General features: G+C 35.3%; 1 protein-coding gene across 5 annotated transcripts in view; it reads left to right on the plus strand.

Annotated features, from left to right (window-relative positions):
- Nucleotides 1-19,340, plus strand: part of LOC149778269 (rap guanine nucleotide exchange factor 1-like) — a 170,554-nt gene that overhangs the window by 11,928 nt on the left and 139,286 nt on the right. The window lies entirely within an intron of this gene.

Below are 19,340 nucleotides of genomic sequence, written 5' to 3' on the forward strand. Positions count from 1 at the left end.
TAAATAACAATTGGAGCCATCTATCAGTTTCCCACTTGACAAGAATTCATAACTTAATTACCTGAATGAATTCACATTACTTACAAACTAGCAATTCCTTGACATAACATTTCCAGATATAGTAAAATCGGTTCCTAGCATAAATGATATGGATATCATTGAAGACAGATAAACTAACATAGTAACACAATTTGTATCAAAAGTAATGTTTAAAATCCTTAGAATACATGAATCATATAATATTCAAGACAAATCCATGCAAACCATTAATTTCTTAACTCGTGGAAAATTAATGTATGGGTTTAAAAGGAATAAATTCAACAAATAATTACAAAATTGTGTCAGGGAACATATTGTAGGGATTGAAACAATGTCTTCTTCCCTCTTTATTCTATATAGCCTATTCTGTATAGCCTAATCTCTATTTTCCTTTAAGTTCCATGTCCCTCAGCTTCCAGACACCCACCTCTTGGACAGTTTATACGATAAAAATACTTTCTACTAAACTCAGTCATCTTCTTGCCTTATGCACAAACTTGGACTGACAGATTTCACAAGGAGAAATACTCAGAACTTTGAATTTCATCTGTGAAACACATCCTCCACAGTTATCTTAGCCAAGCAGGATTAACTTTTGCTAACTGCAAAATATTTAACACACCCATCTAAAAATTCTACTTTTATAACACTTATTTCCAAAAATATCAAAACGTGTCTCTGGATTGTCACTGCTTTGACATTTTCTTTGACTTAACCTCTGAGTTAATATATCTATCATACCGTTATCATAGCAGGTCCTGATTAAAAATCACTCATACCCACAAATAAAAGTATCACACCCATTGCCGCAAACGATTTATTGTAGGCCTAGTCCATATGTCAGAGTGAATTGTTATGTGTAACGCTGACCGTGACAAGATTGACTGAAGTTATAATGGTCATATTTTTCTTGAAAACTCTCTCTCTTACAGTAAGAATTGAACTTCATGTTTTGCATAATTCACATTCAATTTGATTTGTCTGCTCATGCAATGTCTGATTTGATTTTCAAGCTTCATGCCATTAGGAATGCTGTAAAGTATGACATTTGGTTCTTAAAACCTCTAAATAAGATGCATAGACCCTGATTTGTATCCAGGGCACTACATGGCAGCAGATCTGAGTCTTTGCTGGTCTCAACTGAATGTATAGAAATGCATCCTAGAAATACTGTACAAGTACGTAATAAATATTGTGACCTGTAATACTGTACAAGTACGTAATAAATATTGTGACCTATATAGTTGTTGAAAATAAAGAGCAGCATACATTTGTAATGTGGTAGCTGTATTGTTATTATTCTTGAAGTACAAAAATCATTAACACATTAACCCCTGGAGGTGTTTGTCGTTTTTGCCTGAAATTCGAGTAGGAAACACATTTTGAAAGCTGACCAACTTCCAGGTGATCTTCCAATAAAATACTGCCTAGTTGTGTTAGAAACATCATTTTTCATTTGCTATTTGACTCTCGCATGAGCAGAAGGGTAAAAATTGGAGTTTTTTTTCTTCTTTTTTTGTTGTTGCAGAACAGACCCATTATTTTTGTATCGAGACCACTCTTTATTCCAAATGCCCATCTTATCCTACTTTTTGCAGTGGTTCATCTGTCTGTTTGCAGTTCATGTTGGTTTGCCTTAGATCTGAGACCAAAAAGTCTAAAATCCAGATATAAAAGCAGATTCCGACCACGGGCGAAATTTGGTTAGAAAAAAATCGGGTCCAAAAATTTAGGTTTTTCCCTCTATTTTGTAGTGCAACTAGAAATTCCAGGTTATTTGGTATCATTGTAGAGCTACAACTGTCTACCTTTCTATAATACCAGCTGCTTTAGTGTATCATGCATGACCATGATGCTACAGAGCTCGGCAGTAGGCTACTACCTTCTGCTACGTTAACTTGTCACCAGGGTTAATGTGTTAATAATGGTACAAAAACAATTTTCAGAAAAGGTTTATTCATTCAGTAGTTTAGACTATTTCCTAATCATAATGGTTTATGTCAGGCTTCATGATGTACATGTATATCCAGGAGTAATAGTTGTTATATTTAAGCATAAATTATTGACTTAAGATATATTGGTTTTTGAGAGAAAAAGTTAGGACAAATATATATATATATATTCAAGTTCTGACACAAGGTTCTTTTGAGAACATGGGATTCATGTCAAGAGTCCCTGTGTTTTTGTAGCTAAACATCCTACTATAGTGTTTCTGTCTAAAACAGATTGTCATGCTTTTCTGAATCTTAGGATTCTCACTATGTGGTCAGAAAGAAACCTTGGTAAAGGATCTTCGAGTTCTTTGCCAGAAGAGTTTCAAAGTAATAAAAATATAAGGATACACTGTTCTTCACCCATCCACTAAGCCTTCAGGTGCCGAACAGGAAACATACGTGGTTTATTTAAAATCAGCATCCCATAATCTGATGGAGAAAATATTTGTTACATAAGTCTCATTACAAAACATTTGTTTGTAACTTTTTCAGTATGGGTCCTGACTTCTTTGCCAATAGTTCTTCCCACACCTGAAAAAAAGAAACTTATTGGTGAAATATTTTTATCCTTAGGTGTATTAAATTTACCAGTATCCCTTCATCAGCAGAGGCAAATTTTTGTGCTAATTCATGTTACAATCTTGTTATAACTACTGCTCCAGAATAGAATGTCATATCAGCATTGGGGGCTTCGAGTGGTCTAAGGTGCTCACCATTACGGATCACTGCCATCTCATGACCTCTGTCTGCGGTTTGAGCCTCGGGTTTGGCCAATATGGATATGTGAGAAAGCTTGCCGGTAGCTTCTCGTGGGTTGGTGGTTCCTTCCGGGGTTTTCCTGATTTCTTCCTCCACCATTAATACTGGCTGCCATGTATAGCCTATCTTGTGCTGAAAAATGGCATTAAACCCTACAACAACAACAACAACAATATATCAGTAAAATATTTCTAGTCCTCATTAAAAATGGTTTTAATATATATTTATATTATCCCTTTCCTTGTAGGCAAATTCTAAAACTGTTTTGTTGTGCAATTATTTGTTGTGTGATTTAATAAACAGTAAAACCTAAAGCTAACTTAATTAACTTTTGCATGGGGGAGGGGTCACATTCCCCAGTACTTTGTGGTATGATTATTTGTGCAGCAGTTTTGTTCATTAATGATTTGGTTTCAGCATAATAAAAAATTTACTTCTACTTTTGGTACCATCTTTAAACTTGGTAGCCAGATTATGCTAAAGGATGCAAAGAACACAATTTGGAAGTCTTAACAGTTTAAATTCAAGACCACTTTGACCAACCAAATACAAATGATTTCCATGCAATAGCTTCACATACCTTCTCTTGTTCATCGCTCATCTGTCCATTAGCACAAGTTTGTTATCATTGCTCTTCCAAAACTTCTTTTAATATTGCCATGAACCCTTGCACACACATTCTCCCATGGCCTTGTTGGTCCTAAATGAAAATGGACACAGTTGGATGTCCAGTTTAGCCAGCACAGCAACCATCTTGAAAATCTTGTTATTGCTGCCTCTCTTGAGTGATGGTCGTATCAGCATGGGGTTTTCATTGAAAGACTTGTGATGTGTAATTCTTGGTAAATAAAATTGTTGCCAATCTGGTGTCTATTTTAGCCCCATGGCAACCATCTTGAAAATCTTGTTATACCTACTCCTCTTTAATGGAAGGTCATTTTAATATGGGTTTTCATCAGAAGAGTTTTTATGGTGTCCTGTTGCTTCTAAATGAAAATGATGCAAATTGCCCATGGTAGCCATGTTAAAAATATTATCTCCTTCCAAATTGATTGTTATGTGAAAATTGGGTTTTCACCAATAGACTTCTTGTGATACATAGTCGATCCTAAAATGAAAATGGTGCCAGTTATTCATCCAATATAGTTGCCATGATGACTGTCTCACTCTCAATTCATGGTCATATTGACATGGGGCTTCACCAAAATATTTCTGATGTTGTCTAATTAATTCTAAATGAAAATTGTGCCATTATGTCATCCAGTATAACTGATTTGAAGCTCTTGCTATTGTTAAAAATATCAGAAATGGTTTCAGCACTTGGTAGTTAAAAGGAATAAATGGTTAATTCCTTGAAATTCTTTTCATCCAAAAAAAGTTTCAGTCCTTTTGAGGGAGTTAATTCTTGTTTGGTGCAATAAAGTTCCCTTTGTGGCACCAGTAGGGCACATAAACAGACCATAAAAATATAAAATGAAGCGATCATTACAATGATTTTGGACTGAATCAGATGCATACGAAGCTTAAAGGTGCTCATTGCCCAAGAATAATTAGACTATAAGTTATTTTAGAAATGCTGTACGGATTTTGCTTAGTATCCTTTTGATCGTGTTCCACAAGAGAAAATCTTTGCCTTTTTGAAGGAATATAATTTACATAAAACAAAATGGATTATATCTTATAAAGTGTTTTTAATCTTTTGTCTGTGCATCATTTTTATACATTTTTCAGAATGTTGACATCATTACCTTTTATCTTTATACCTAATTTTTGCATGTTTATTTGGGAGTCTTTATGTTTCGAAAGGTTTTGTGTAGTTCTTCTCTTTTACATTTGTAGAATTTTGCTTTTAATAGTACAGTGTAGCTTTTTTTTGTGTTGAGGTAGCATTTAACACACACACACACACACAACCATGTCATGAAGATTGGACATGATAGTTTTTGTTAATAAGAAGATTGTCTAAACCTGTGTAAATATTTTGTTTGCAACTTACCATCAGGGACAAAAGCACATAATATAAATTACTTATACATAACACTGAGTCAGGACATGTAATGCTGGGAAGGTATATTTATTGCTGATTAACATATTTGTGACCTATATGCATGTGATAATGATAAATGTTTGAATTTCTTGAATAAATGATAAACAGGTAAGGATATTTGTGGCCCTTTTTGTTTTTATTTTGTGTTTTCTTTCTATATAAATGATCCCTCTTTTTGACCTGATAGAGGACATTGAGGCCTGCTTTTTCCATTTCTAAAATGAACACTGTTCATGCATGGGAAAAGAGAAAAAAACTTTACATTTAATTGGTTACCATGTTTAATAATTGCTAACAATTAACAATTGCTAATTGTAGGTTGCTGTTTTTTCACTTGCTGCTTGACCATTTGGGAGGGAATTTTTCCAGGAAATGTCAGATATTTGAATAAGAACTTCCAGCGTTATATGTTGTTTTTTAATCCAGCCCAAGCACATCAGCAATATGGCTGATGAAAAATGTGCTGGTACATAGTTCAGTTTTTCAGAATAAAAGTTACTTAAAGCCAAAGAAAAAGAAAAAAACATATAATATGCTGTTCTGGTAACCCAACCTACACTGTACCCTCTTTTTTGAATGGCCTCAACCCTATACTTTTGCATCACATGCACAACAGCAAGAAACTTGTACTGACATGCCATGTATTTCGCATCTGAACCGGTAACTTTAGATTACAGACTGTGACATGAACTAGCACGAGCTAAATAAAACATGTAGTAATAAAAAAAATGAGTACTAACATTCCTGCCATATTGTTTTTTTTTTAAGCATTATGAGAGTCAGCTATAATTTTTTTATTTTGGCCAAGCCATTAGCAAGTATACAAAATGACATTTTCCATAGAAACAGAGAAAACATCTGCCAAATTAAACAAATGGGTGATTGGTAATGATAGCTCAATCATTTATATTCAAGCTTCTACCAGATTCCCCCTACTGTTGACAGGGAGTGAAAATTCCTTTAGCACAATGTCTGGGGCACACAATTTGTACTTGGCGACCCAACTGATATTCCATCAAAATAGACATGCAGACTCATTAGGGCATGCCAGGTGTTCAAATGCAATACACATTTGGAACTCAGCTCTGTTTGGAGTTTACAGTTTTTAAGAAAATGTTATTTTTCTGTTATTTTATTCTAAATGGTTTTTGTTTCTTAAAGATTCCTTTGCAGTCACTTGTAATAACCAGAAAAATGCATTATACATCTTAAAATGTATGTTTTCTTGTCCCTAGGTGTCTTATTGAACTTACCATTGAATTTTTGGGTGGGGGGTTAATTTCCAGCCCTCAAATAGCTTTAAAAATTTACTTTCTCTGAAGAAAAAAAGACTAGTTGCAAAAATAAATGATCTTGAGGCAGATGGAAAAGAAAATGTCCTGGTTTAAATGAAAATTTCACGCTACCCACCCACTCTAGAAAATTAAATAGGCAGGCTCTCTCATACCAGACCTGCAATAAGATTTGAATGAAAACACATGGAAACAAAGGATCAACAAAATAAATTTCAGCCCAGTGTGTTATTGACAACTTCAAATGCAATACGCAATTACTAGTGACACATGCCCTCATTCTTCAAGTTTCTGCATCTTTAGTGCATCCCTCCTGTTTTCCCTTAGTTATGGATTTGCTGGTGAAGATGTTCTCTTATCTGTGTCTGTTCACAAGTAGATATGTTACCATGCTCACTCTGCCTTTTGTGCATCCCTATTTGGACTGGGTTACACTAAGTTACCCTGTATACAATTAATCAGAGAAGTATTAGACATGAATGTTGTCTACCTTTCCAGACAATCTTCTCTAGTCTCTGTTTTCATGTCATAAATTAGGAAGAATCTGCAGATCATTTCACACTGAAATATACTGCTGCAAGTATTAGGTTTCCGATTTTTGCAAGGAAACCAATGAATCTGCAGTAAAGTTTTTATCACCTCGATCATCTGAAAGTATTAATTATTTTTTCAAAAGCTTTGTTAGCCGTCTCTGGCCCAAGACCAGAAGATCTTGTGTGAAAGACTCCATCCATCTGTCCTGTTAGCAGTTGTTTTTTTTTATTGCTTCCTCAGTCCTAAACTAGTCGGATGAGAGTCATGGAACTTGGCATACAGTTTCATCCTGAGCTCTTAATAGTTGGTCCTAAATGAAAATGCTTCTTCTTCAGGGCATCCATTGTGGCCATAACAATGACCATCTTAAAGATGTTATTATTACTTCTTCTGAATGGATGGACATGAGACTTTTACTGAAAGACTCATTATGGAATCTGGTTTTGTCCTAAATGTGCCAGTATGACATCAGATACGCCCATCTGGCCATTACATGAGCAGAATAGAGGTAACTTGCATTGTAAACTGTATGGTAGGTAAAGGAAGCAGGCTGCAATACTATCATTGTACATGATAGGGGGAAACTTTGTTCCTTCTAACTAATTAACTCCCGATGTATAGTCATTTATATGCATAAAATCATGTACCAAAAACGTTTTTCCCGACTTTTTTTTTCTTCTTCAGTTTGTGCATATTTTAACAGGGTACCATCTTCTTTTATACTGTTATGAAACATGGGAAAGTTCTAATGAGATCTTTATCCAGATGTTTTCCTTTGTTTGGGGGTAGAGTTGTGATATCTTGTCTGTTCTGTTTGATTCATATTTTATTGCAGAATTATGTAGTGTTTTACCAATTATCGATTATAATCGATCATCAGTTGGTTGAGCAAACCAATAAGATAATCAATTGTGAAACTCCATAAGTGATTGTGTGTAAAGGGAGACTACTTCTTTTTAGTTGCATGCAAAACACAAAGGTTAGTAAAACTCCCGTGTAAATAGTAAGCTAAATAGGGCTTCCAATCCACTAAAGTTTATCAGAATTATGTATTCCCTTCACAACTTACAAATATAAAACCATACCATATTCTGCAGGTGCAAACTTTCATGATCAGAAACATAGTCATGATTACATGATTATGTTGTTAAATGGTTTAGTTAATAAATTTAAACACATTTTGATGATTTGTGTCTGTTTAAATGTAAAATCCTTTGCAGTATTTGTAAATAATGACAACCAAGAAAACCATGTCCTTCTATACTTTAAATTATAGACACATCACATATGAATGAAAGGATTTTTGGGGAATTGCAATGGTATTTCAGTTACATAAGACTGATCAGCCATAAAACGTTGCTTTCATTTAAGAAAGTTGTTGAACAAAATTAGAACAACACAATAGAAAACAATCTAATATTTGTATCAGGTTAAAGTATGCATGTCATTAAAAGAGATTACTCCTGTACATTTATTAACACTTTGAACTCTTGAACAAAGATATAACTGTAAAACAAACAAAAATTAAAATTGCTTAGTAACCATTTAGAATCGATTATCAGTTGGTTAAGTGGAACCATTTATCAGTTATGAAATTCTGACCAATTCCCGTCACTAGGATTATGTATTTCTGTGATGTAATACTGTAACATATGATATTTTGATGCTAGTTTTTGAATGTGCAGATGTGTATATCCCTGCCCTATTTTATTGAAGGGAACAATGTGTTATATATATATATATATATATATATATATATATATATATATATATATATATATATGCCTTTAGTACAAAGGAAGGAGATTGTGACCTATATATTTTATATTTTACTGATATATATTAAGTTTTGCATTTATCACATGATTAGCTAGGCTTTTGCATACCTTGTGTCTGTGTATGTGAATATATACACTGTTATGCTTAGGTTAATGAAATTGGTAGGGGATACAATTTTTATATGTATTTTTTACCCTCATAAGAAAAGTAGATAATCTACATTTTACATTGACTTATATGGTTACATTTAGTGTTTGTTGCTTATTTTTCAGGCTCTGTTCCAGATAAACTTATCAAATTAGATGATTGTATGCATCTGTCTCTATCACTTCCTTACTGCAGCAATGTTAATGTGGCCTACATTTACATTTACGTACATGTATTAAGTTTTTGCATTTAACTTGTGACCAAGTAGGTTTTAGCACCCTGTATATATAGTTATTCTAGGATCCATGAAAGTTGTTGAGTGAATGGTACTTGGTAATTACTACACTCACATTATAACAGTAGGTCACTGTCCTATATTTTATGCGTCGCTGACTTTGGATATATTGTGCATATACCATTTCTCTGTTCATACTTTAGTCATCCAACTAAATAATTGTAGACTGCTTTGGTGGCCTAAGTGGTTAGAGCATCTGCATGGTGGCAAGAGGTCATGGGTTCGAACCCCAGTCGAATCATACCAAAGACTTATAAAAGTGGTACTAGCAGGTGCATCGATTGGCACTCCGCATAATAAGAGGTTAGTGTTAGGACTCAGGTCAACTGGTGTAAGGATAATGTGACTGGGTGGGGCATGATGCCCCACTGTGCTCGACATCACTATAAATTGCCATGCTGCAGACATAATGGTATGAATAAAATTGTTAAAGCTATGTTAAAAATCCAAATCACATACACACACAAATGATTGTATATATCAAATTAGTACCACACCCTTCTACAAATGAATGTCAATATGACTTACATTGCACATTTGACTGGCCTAGGCTATATTTGTAGTTTACATGTTTAGTATATATATATATATATATATGAATGAGTGAGAGAGATTTGGTTACAGAATTTATTAAATCAGTGCATGAAGGTTTTTTTCCTCAAGTTTACTATATTTTAGAATCATTGAGCTTCATAGTTATGTACATCTCTATTAGTACTACACATTTTTCAGAAAAGAATATCACTGGCCTATATTTAAATTTTTTCTTGCTCAAGTAAAATTTGGGGACTTGCTCAAAACCTATTTAATCATACCATTATACCAATGTTTATAAAATTTGTTGAGGGAAGTATCTTGATGAGTACTAGGCCCTCCTCACAAAAGTAGGTTACTGTAACTCATTTTTCACTGACTTTGTTTCAGTCTGAGGCACTGTTTATGCCAGAAGTATCAAACTAGGTGATTGTATGCATCCGTATTTGTATCACACCCATACAACAAAGGTTGGTTATTGTGACCTATCTTAACATTTTACTGGATTATGTTATGTTTCTGTATTTAGTTGATTTCCACCTTGGTGTGCAATCATGAAACATGGTGAGAGAATGCGTCTTGATGAGTACTACATTTTCACCTTTAAAGTAGTTCACGGTAAGCCCATATTTCACATTTCACTAATTGATTCAGTTTGAAATTTGTACTGTTCATTAAACATGGTAGTTGTGTACATCAATCTTAGTACCACGCTGATATCAAAGAGGTCACTGTGACCTATATTTCACATTTTATTGACTTAGATTATGTTGTTGCCTATAGCTCATGACAATATAGGTGTTTGGTATGCCAAATTTGCATTCCAGAACCGGTACTTTATGCCAAATATGAGTTGTTTTCATTAGAAATATTGATAAGAAAAGTTAAGTCTTCTTAATTTCAAAAACGAGTATTTTTCACTATTTCAGGTTATTTGATAACACTATTTGACTGTTGATCTACACTTCAACTCAGATTTAGACAAGATGACCTGCTACATGTATAATTGTATCAAGATTCTTTAGCCAGACACAGTGTATTACAGAATAAATACTGACTTTATTGCTCAAGTGCTCTAAGGATTCCATTATTGTTATCAGCATAAAGTGCTATGTAACTTCCACATATAGCTGACTTGAATCTGTCCTGGTACGCAAGTTTCTTTAAACATCTGTTGGACATGTTGATCAGAAGTTATGTAATATGTATTGAAGGACTATACTGTTAAGAATATGTCATGCCAATTACAATATAAACAATATTAACATACAGAAAATTTGCAGAATCAGTCACCCAGAATTTACAGTTGAACAATTACATACATTTCGTTACTTTTGCATTCAGTATTTACGAACAGTTAGGGGCCCCGAGTGGCCGAGTGGTCTAAAGTGCTCACCATTCCGGATCACTGCCATCTCACCTCTGTATGCGTGGGTTCGAGTCCAAGGCTCAGCTAGTGCAGGTACGTGGGAAAGCCTGCCAGTAGCTTCTTGTGGGTCGGTGGTTCTTCCCTGTGTTTTCCATGGTTCTCCCTCCACCAGTTATACTGGCCGGCATGTATAGCCTATCTTGTGCTGAAAAATGGCGTTAAACCCTAGAACAACAACAAACAGTTCAGATGCATGGAATTAAGGTAGCATGACTTAACTTATTTCCCACCAGTCTGTAATCAGGTGCAGTACTATTATGCCAGATTTGTGGATCATCACAAAAGTTGCCAGCTAGCAATGTTTCCACTAGGGGTTTTAAATTGAGTGTTTAAAAAATTAACTTTGTGTCATATTGTTTGGGTTTTTTTAAAAATGCACGGCAACAAAAAGTGAAATTTTGTAGATGTGTATTTCTGACATGAATATGAATAAAGGTAAGCTTGCCCATGAAGTAAAATTATAAAGCAGACAGGATCATATTTGAAAATTGTTTTGTTTTCTTGGCACTTTGTACAAGGAGTTCAGTGTGACACAAGTGCTTCTGAATCTCCCCAAATAGTTTTTGAATCTCCTCCCTTACCCACCCCCCTTCCCTGACTGTTGTGTGTAGTCAGAGATGATAGGCATGCATATGGCTTTCTTTTCAATCCATGTTGATTTAAATGTAGTAATTGGCTGTTGTTCTATCTTGCCAGAGACCATGTGCTCACATTTTAGAGCCTCTTTTATACTTTTCAAGTAGATGGTCATCACACTAGTGCAACCATTATTACTACTTAAAAATTTGCATATAGTCGGATGGCTTTCACCCAGTAAAATCTGGCTTCTGGGGTCGGACAATAATAATAGCTCTTCAGTCAGATTTTAAGTACAATTATAATGCTTCAACATTAACATGTTTTGATTCAACTTGTGACCAATACATAGAATATTCTTTTTTATAGTTCTCATGTCTTTTATGATCTATCACAAGGCAATTGCTCCGGTGGCCTAGTGGTTAGAGCATCCGCCTCGGATGTGGAAGGTCGTGGGTTTGATCCCTGGCCGAGTCATACCAAAGACTTACAAAAATGGTACTAACAGCTGCCTCGCTTGGCGCTCAGCATTAACACATTAACCCCTGGAGCTTTTTGTCATTTTCGCCTGAAAATCTAGTAGGAAACCCATTTTGAAAGCTATTTCTGAATAGATCAAAAAAACACTAAAACCCCGGTGATCTTTCAATAACATACTACCTAGTTGTGTTAGAAACATCGTTTTTCATTTGCTATTTTTTTTATTTTTTTTGCTAAACGGAGCCATTATTTTTGTACGGAGACCACTCTTTATTCCAAATGCCCATCTTATCCTACTTTTTGCAAAGGCACATCTGTCTGTTTGCAGTTCATACCGGTTTGCCTTAGATCTGAGACCAAAAAGTCTAAAATCCAGACACAAAATCAGATTTCGACCATGGGCAAATTTTGGGTTAAAAAAAGTAGGGTCCAAAAAATGAGGTTTTTTATCTGTATTTTGTAGTGCAACTAGATATTCGAGATTATTTAGTATCATTGTAGAGCTACACCTATCTACCACCCACCTTAGTGTATCATGAATGACCATGATGCTACAGAGCTCGGCAGTAGGCTACTACCTCCTGCCCCGTTAAGTCGTCTCTAAGGGTTAATGTGTTAAGAAGTTAGTGTTAGGACTGGTCGGCCTGGTGTCACAATAGTGTGACTGGGTGGGACATCATGCTACATGTCTGTGGCATGATGCCTCAGTGCTAGACATCACTTTAAACTGCCACACTGCAGACATCTAGCGATATGACTGAAAAATTGTTAAAGCTACATTTAAAATTCAAGTCATACACGCACACACATTCTGTCACAAGGTGAATAGGTAGTTTGACAATATATCAAAGCATTACTGGCTGTTAAGTGCCAATTAAAATTGAAATTTCATATTTTAAAATGATTTAAAGTTCAGATATAAAATATAAAGACAAACGATTGCAGAAAACATCATTTACGTTGGAAGAGTGGCCAAAATTACTATAGTGGGAGCTTATTTTCTGCATTTTAATGTTTACAATTTCTACTCCAGACAAATAAAGGTAGATGAATATTTTAAATTGCTGAATACATGGGCAGTTGAAATACAGGTATCACATGTAGTGTAATCCATATAAAGACATGAATGCAATGTCATTATGTTTAAAAATATTAAGCACACGACTGTCATATATAAACATCATGTACAGTATGCTTGTTAAAATGCTGAAAATGATCCCATTTTGTCATTATTGATCATATTTGGTTAGGTTTTGCGTCTTGACACAAATTGTTTCTGCATGCCATTCATTCCACTGTTAATTTTGGTAAGTTGGCTGTTTTGGCAGGTCTGTTTGACTATAACTGTTGGATTTGACAATCGGTAATAATCTCGTTATACAATTGCAGTCCAAACCAAATAAATGTTTTACACACTGAAATGGCTTGAGAGTGGTGAACTTTATCAGGTGGTAATGCCCTGGTAATGTTTGTAAAATATAAAGGAGATTATGTAGATGGACAGTGTACAATTTAGTGTGATAATATGTAAAGCTACAAAAGTACACAGTGTGAAAAAGGGAGACATGGGTACAACATTGCAGTAATGCAACATGCTTGTCATTGTCCAGTGACACAATACTGTACATATTTAAAAAAGAAATAAGAAAATAAATCATGAAATGTAATTTCTTTATTGATTAATATCAACCTAATTTATAACAGATCCCATCTGTTTAGAACATGAAAATTGTCCTTTTTGACGTTTTGCAAGTCAGGATGTCAAACATTTTGATCGCTGGGATATGCTGAATGACAAGTTGGAAAAGAAAATTCTCATATGACTCAAAATTAAAGTAAAGTGCATGAAAAAATTACAATCATTTTGTGTCCCAATATTAATTATTTTAAAAAATAATGGTGTCCCAGCTTTAATAATATCCCAAGGCTCTTATTATTGCATTGTCCCATGAGAGAGCATGTCTCATGTCTAAACACAAACTCAAAAGCTTTAATTATCTCATACAATTGAACCCATCCTTGCAAATGAACATAAGCCTCTCCCCTTTGATTTCTAAGCTGCATTCATCCATAGATAATTCGGTTATGACAAAGGATGCCTCTGTTGTAACACCAATTTAAATTACAACACTACTTCACTCAGGAGATTTGTAAAAACAAATTCAGTACCCCAAGTCAAATTACTTTATTTCTGTGCTGTTTTCTTGACATAAGATCTTGTGTATAAAGGCTGCTGTTATACTTCTTTTTGCTGCTTTTGTCATTCTCATGCCTAACTGTGGCACAGATGATTGTGGTTCAGTGGTGTTCTTGAATGCTGATAGGTCAGCTGAGGTCCCTACCTCAGAAGAGGGACCTTCTGCTCCCTCAACACAATATCCTTCACATTTTTTACCTTCACACCTGGCTATCAGCCAGAACAGGTTTTCAGGCTTGGATGCCAGTTGCATCATTCAGGCCAGGAGATTCTAAATTTCAAGGTCTGTGGTGCCAGGTTGAGAATGTGATAGTTACAGTAGGAAACCTTGATCCTAGCTGCCATTTCCAGCACTTTAACCATGTGAGTTCCATTGTTGATTTCCTTTTTTTCTTTTTGAGAATAAAGCATGCTCAGGATCAACCGTCAAGGGCTACAGCACTTTAATTCTAACAATCAGTTTGGATTTGCACTGTGTCAGTCTTAGGTATTTTTAGTTGCAGGGACCTGATTGAATCTCTTGGGGTTTTTTATGTGTTTTTTTTGTGGTCTTTAAACAAAATGAAAACGTTGAATAAATCATCCTGCCAAGACCTCACACTCAAGACTGTTTTTATTGGCTCTAATGCCTGTTTTAACTTGCCTTGGTATCTGCAAGAAGATTGAGCAAGTGTCATGCCTTGTCTATTAACACTGGTTGTCTCCATTTTATGGGAATCCATTTTTCTGCTTTGTCAAACAGAATTTTTGGCAAAGATTCAATGGCACTTGTACTTTTTACCTCTGTGAAACTTCACGCGCAGTGATATCAGTTTCTAAAAATCACCATTCGGACAAGGCGAACGGTGTTCTTTTCCGTGATATTGGTCGTATTATAGTTCCTACTGAAGACCATGTACCAGACGTTAAATTTGTTCATCTGAATACAGATGTCCTTTCCAGTATTTTGTTACAGTGGTGCTTAAGCCTGCAGACTGTATAAATCATATAATCAGATTTGATGAATCTTTCTAGAACACTATAATACACATATTGCTTGCATTTCATCACCGATAGATATACCCTGAATATTTTGAGATGAAAATTCCAAGGGAACTGCCAACCCCACCCCCACCCCATTAAATAAAGCCGATGAAGTATTCTTATATTTGATTAATATTTTAACATACACGCAGAGAGGGATGTAAGTAGGAAATTGACTATTTCTTATATTTTGTTTTAAGCGCACAAAATTACACTCTGCTTAGTTATGTGATCTTATGCATGTAGAATCTAGAAATGTTTAATGTGTATTCCATAAGTTTAAAAACAATGTATCAATGTTTTCTTTGGGGTTTTTTTGGTTGGGGGTTGGGGGGTATTATGCATTAGTGATTTTATTAACCTTTTCTGATTCCAATGTTTTAATCGGTAACAAAGCTAAGAAAAGAGGAGAGAAAATTTATGTTAACTGTTTTACAAATAAATCATAATTTTGAATGACAGTTTAGAACATATAAGAATGCATAGTGTTTGTCAGAGTTATTGTGTAGAAAAGAGCAGGACTGGTTGATTATATTTATACTACGTGGATAATACATTTCCTTAATTAAAAGATATATACAATTAAATTTTTTTGGGCGGTATAATTTTCTGCATGTATTTATGGAAGTAACAACACAAAAATTGCTGTCCCTAATGACAGCAGCCAACCTTAGAATAATACATATTTTACACACAAACACTAACTGAAAAGAAAACAGAGTAGATATAAATAAATATTATTGGTTTCAACACATTCATTTGGGACATATACACACATACATGCATACATACATACATACATAGATACATACATACATACATACATACAAAAACATATACAGTATGCACATAGGAGAGTTTTACTAAACGAAGATTGGAAAACAATACAAACGGATGACAAATAAATAAAATGTACAAAATTATTACTGTACATGCTCACATATTATAGTTGAATATATGAAAACATTACATAGTGAGGGAAGTGCAAAAAATTTTTTGCATATATGTCACGATTTACTATGTGTTACTAAGCGTCTCTCGATGCTTTGTCCAAAAACAGTATGGCGGCAGCCGGGCACAATGATGTTATGGTCTATTTTTAGCAAAAGGTAGATTTAAGTACAAGCGCCATTGCCATAGGTAGCTTTACTGCCTACAAAGATCCAATGTCTTGGTCAAGTCTGTGCTGGGAATGATCAAGATAGGCTTTTATATCGTATTTGGGCATTGTATTTCTTTCTCAATGCCTCCAGAGGGAAAAGGAAAGGTAGAAAATGTCTTTTTCTTTCTCTTATTGACTCTTGATATTTTGGCTTCCACCATCCCAAGGTGGATTGTCACTGCCAGCAAAAGAATTTGTCAAACCCATACCAATAGAGACCTTTCTTTTATGAAATTCAAGCCATCACTGATTTATGGCCGACCTATTGAAAAAAACTCTACTTTGAAGGACATCTTGAAAGCAACATTCTGGAAGTCACATTCAGCCTTCTCTTTCAAACTATGTTCTCTTGATCACAACTGTTTCATCTGGACCCATAGTAGCAAAAACAACATGTGGCCCAGAGAGACACCAACATTGAGTAAAGTTGGTGTTTCATTCAAATGCTAAGTACATAGCATTTTCCTCAGTTTTTGATCAGTTTAACAAATCAGTCTACCCACCAAACTGATAGATTCAGCTTGTTGTCTATGAGAAATGGGATTTATGTTCATGGGCATGTGAGGCACACAAGTGGACCCAGTCTGATTAAAATCAGATCTCCTCTGTCCTACATGAAGATCTGACAGGAACCACTTACAGGACATGTTCTGGTGACCTTTGAATTAACCAATTGAATGCAGCTTTTAGAAATTTGAAAGTGAATCAAATCGTTGCCAACACATTGCTCCTCAGCCACACAGCTGAGTCTCCCAAACGCAATGGTTGAAGAGTTCATCTGACTGGCTGATAAAATTTGTGATTATGGTAATAGCATGGGTCACCTGAACATGACCCCAAAACAGTCACTGTCACATCTTCACGTTGGACAGTGGAGAGCTAATTTTAATCAGATTGCTTGAGAACCATGTCTGTTCTCTAATGTGTGGAAGGATGTACTCACATGGAATGGATAAGTTTTTTCAGCTTAAAAACGGAGTAAACTATACAATAGCTATGGGTAAGTATTACATGCCGAGTGGTCTAAAGTGCTCACCATTACATATCATTGCCATCTCACCTCTGTCTGCATGAGTTCGAGTCTCAGATTCAGCCAATGTGGGTATGTGAGAAAGCTTGCCAGTAGCTTCTCATGGGTTGGATGTTCTTTCTGGGGTTTTCCTGGGTTCTTCCTCCACCGTTTATACTGGCTGCCATGTATAGCCTATCTTGTGCTGAAAAATGGTGTTAAACCCCAAAACAACAACATACCAGTATTTAAAACTAGTTTTTACACAGCCCCATGCTGCACCCCTTCAGAAATTATATTTTGCGATAAGTATACCATTAACATTTTACACTGCTGTCCATAACCCTAATGGGTAGATGAGGTGAAAAGATGAGTTTCTCATCATTTCAGCTACTGTAAACCATGAACACGTTTAGAAATTGTGCTCAGTGCTGCAGCTTAAGTGCTAATATACAACTTGTCTAATATAAAAAAATTCTCTTGTGATAAAGATATTACTTTATCCATAACAAAGTGTTTCATGGCCTAGTGGTTAGAGCATCTGCCTCGGATGCAGGAGGTCACGGATTCGAACCCCATCCAACTCATATCAGAGACTTCTAAAAATGGTACTAACAGCTACTGTGCTTGGCGCTCAGCAGGAAGAGGTTAGTGCTTGGACTGGTTGGCCTCGTGTCAGGATAATGTGACTGGGTGGGACATGATGCTATAAGTCTGTGGCATGATGCCCCAGTGCTAGACATCACTATAAACTGCCACACTGCAGACATCGTAACGATATGACTGAACAATTGTTAAAGCTACATTAAAAATCCAAATCACACACATACACACAAAGTGTTTCACTGTTTCCTTACATTTTTTCAAACTATTTTGGCAAACATTCAAGTTTATGTATTACGGAAGGATGCAGGACATGAGTTTTTTCACCCCAAAAGAAAAAACTCTGTAACATCGCAAACAATTAATTATATGAATGTCAATAATTTTGAAAAGCAGTTGAATTACAAAATGAACTTCAGCATTCAAAAAATAACACAGCTGATGAAAAACAAATTATATATGATTTGAGGTTGAGAGAACATTGAACTTTAGAACTTTAACCAATCTTATATACAGTGATTTTTGAGCTCATGGACTTTAAAATATGATTTATACTGAGTTATGTAGTCATGCTTTGAATTGCTTCGATACATGTACATGTAAGTGGATTATTTTGACCCCAGTATCTTTGATAGGCTTTCAGAAGGAAGAAGGAAAGTAATACTTGTTACTTCAAGTACTTTCATGGAACTTCCCATTTCTTAGTCACTCACAAGCTTATGATTCAGTTCCATAAGTGGTAGATGATGCTATTTTCAAAGTTGAACACTGGTAACCTTTGTTGAATATGTCATAATTTGTTCACTGAATTAAGCTGTGTATTTGCTTATAAATTAGGGGTATTTTTCCCACATCATTCCTGCTCTGTTCCCACACAGTGTTTGAGTTCTTTTGAGATTTAAAAAATATTTGAAGATCAAAAGGGAAGAGGGGGGATTGTGCATGAGCCATAACAAAGTGATGTTGTATTGAGAATAAACTGTTTTTTCACATGTACAAAATGACTGAAAATTCAAATAGGAATAAATAGAAATAACTTTTATGTTTTCCTTAAAGCATTTAATACACTTACAAACAAAGAGGACCGCAGGAGGTCATGGGTTAAAACCCCGGCCAAGTCATACCAAAGACTTATAAAAATGGCCCTTAAGTTGCCTCACTAGGTGCTCAACATGAAGAGACTAGTGTTAGGACTGGTCAGCCTGGTGTTGGGATAATGTGACTGGATGGGACTTGATGCTACATGAATCGTCTGTTCCACTTTGTGAACTTTACCTATGGGGGCCCTGAGTGGCCGAGTGGTCTGAAGCGCTCTCCATTACAGATCACTGCCATCTCACCTCTGTCTGCGTGGGTTCGAGTCTCGGATTCAGCTAATGTGGGTATGTGACAAAGCTTGCCAGTAGCTTCTCGTGGGTCAGTGGTTCTTTCTGGGGTTTTC

The sequence above is a fragment of the Sinohyriopsis cumingii genome, chromosome 17 (genome assembly GCF_028554795.1).
Source record: "Sinohyriopsis cumingii isolate HCF-2022 chromosome 17, ASM2855479v2, whole genome shotgun sequence".
Taxonomy (NCBI): domain Eukaryota; kingdom Metazoa; phylum Mollusca; class Bivalvia; order Unionida; family Unionidae; genus Sinohyriopsis; species Sinohyriopsis cumingii.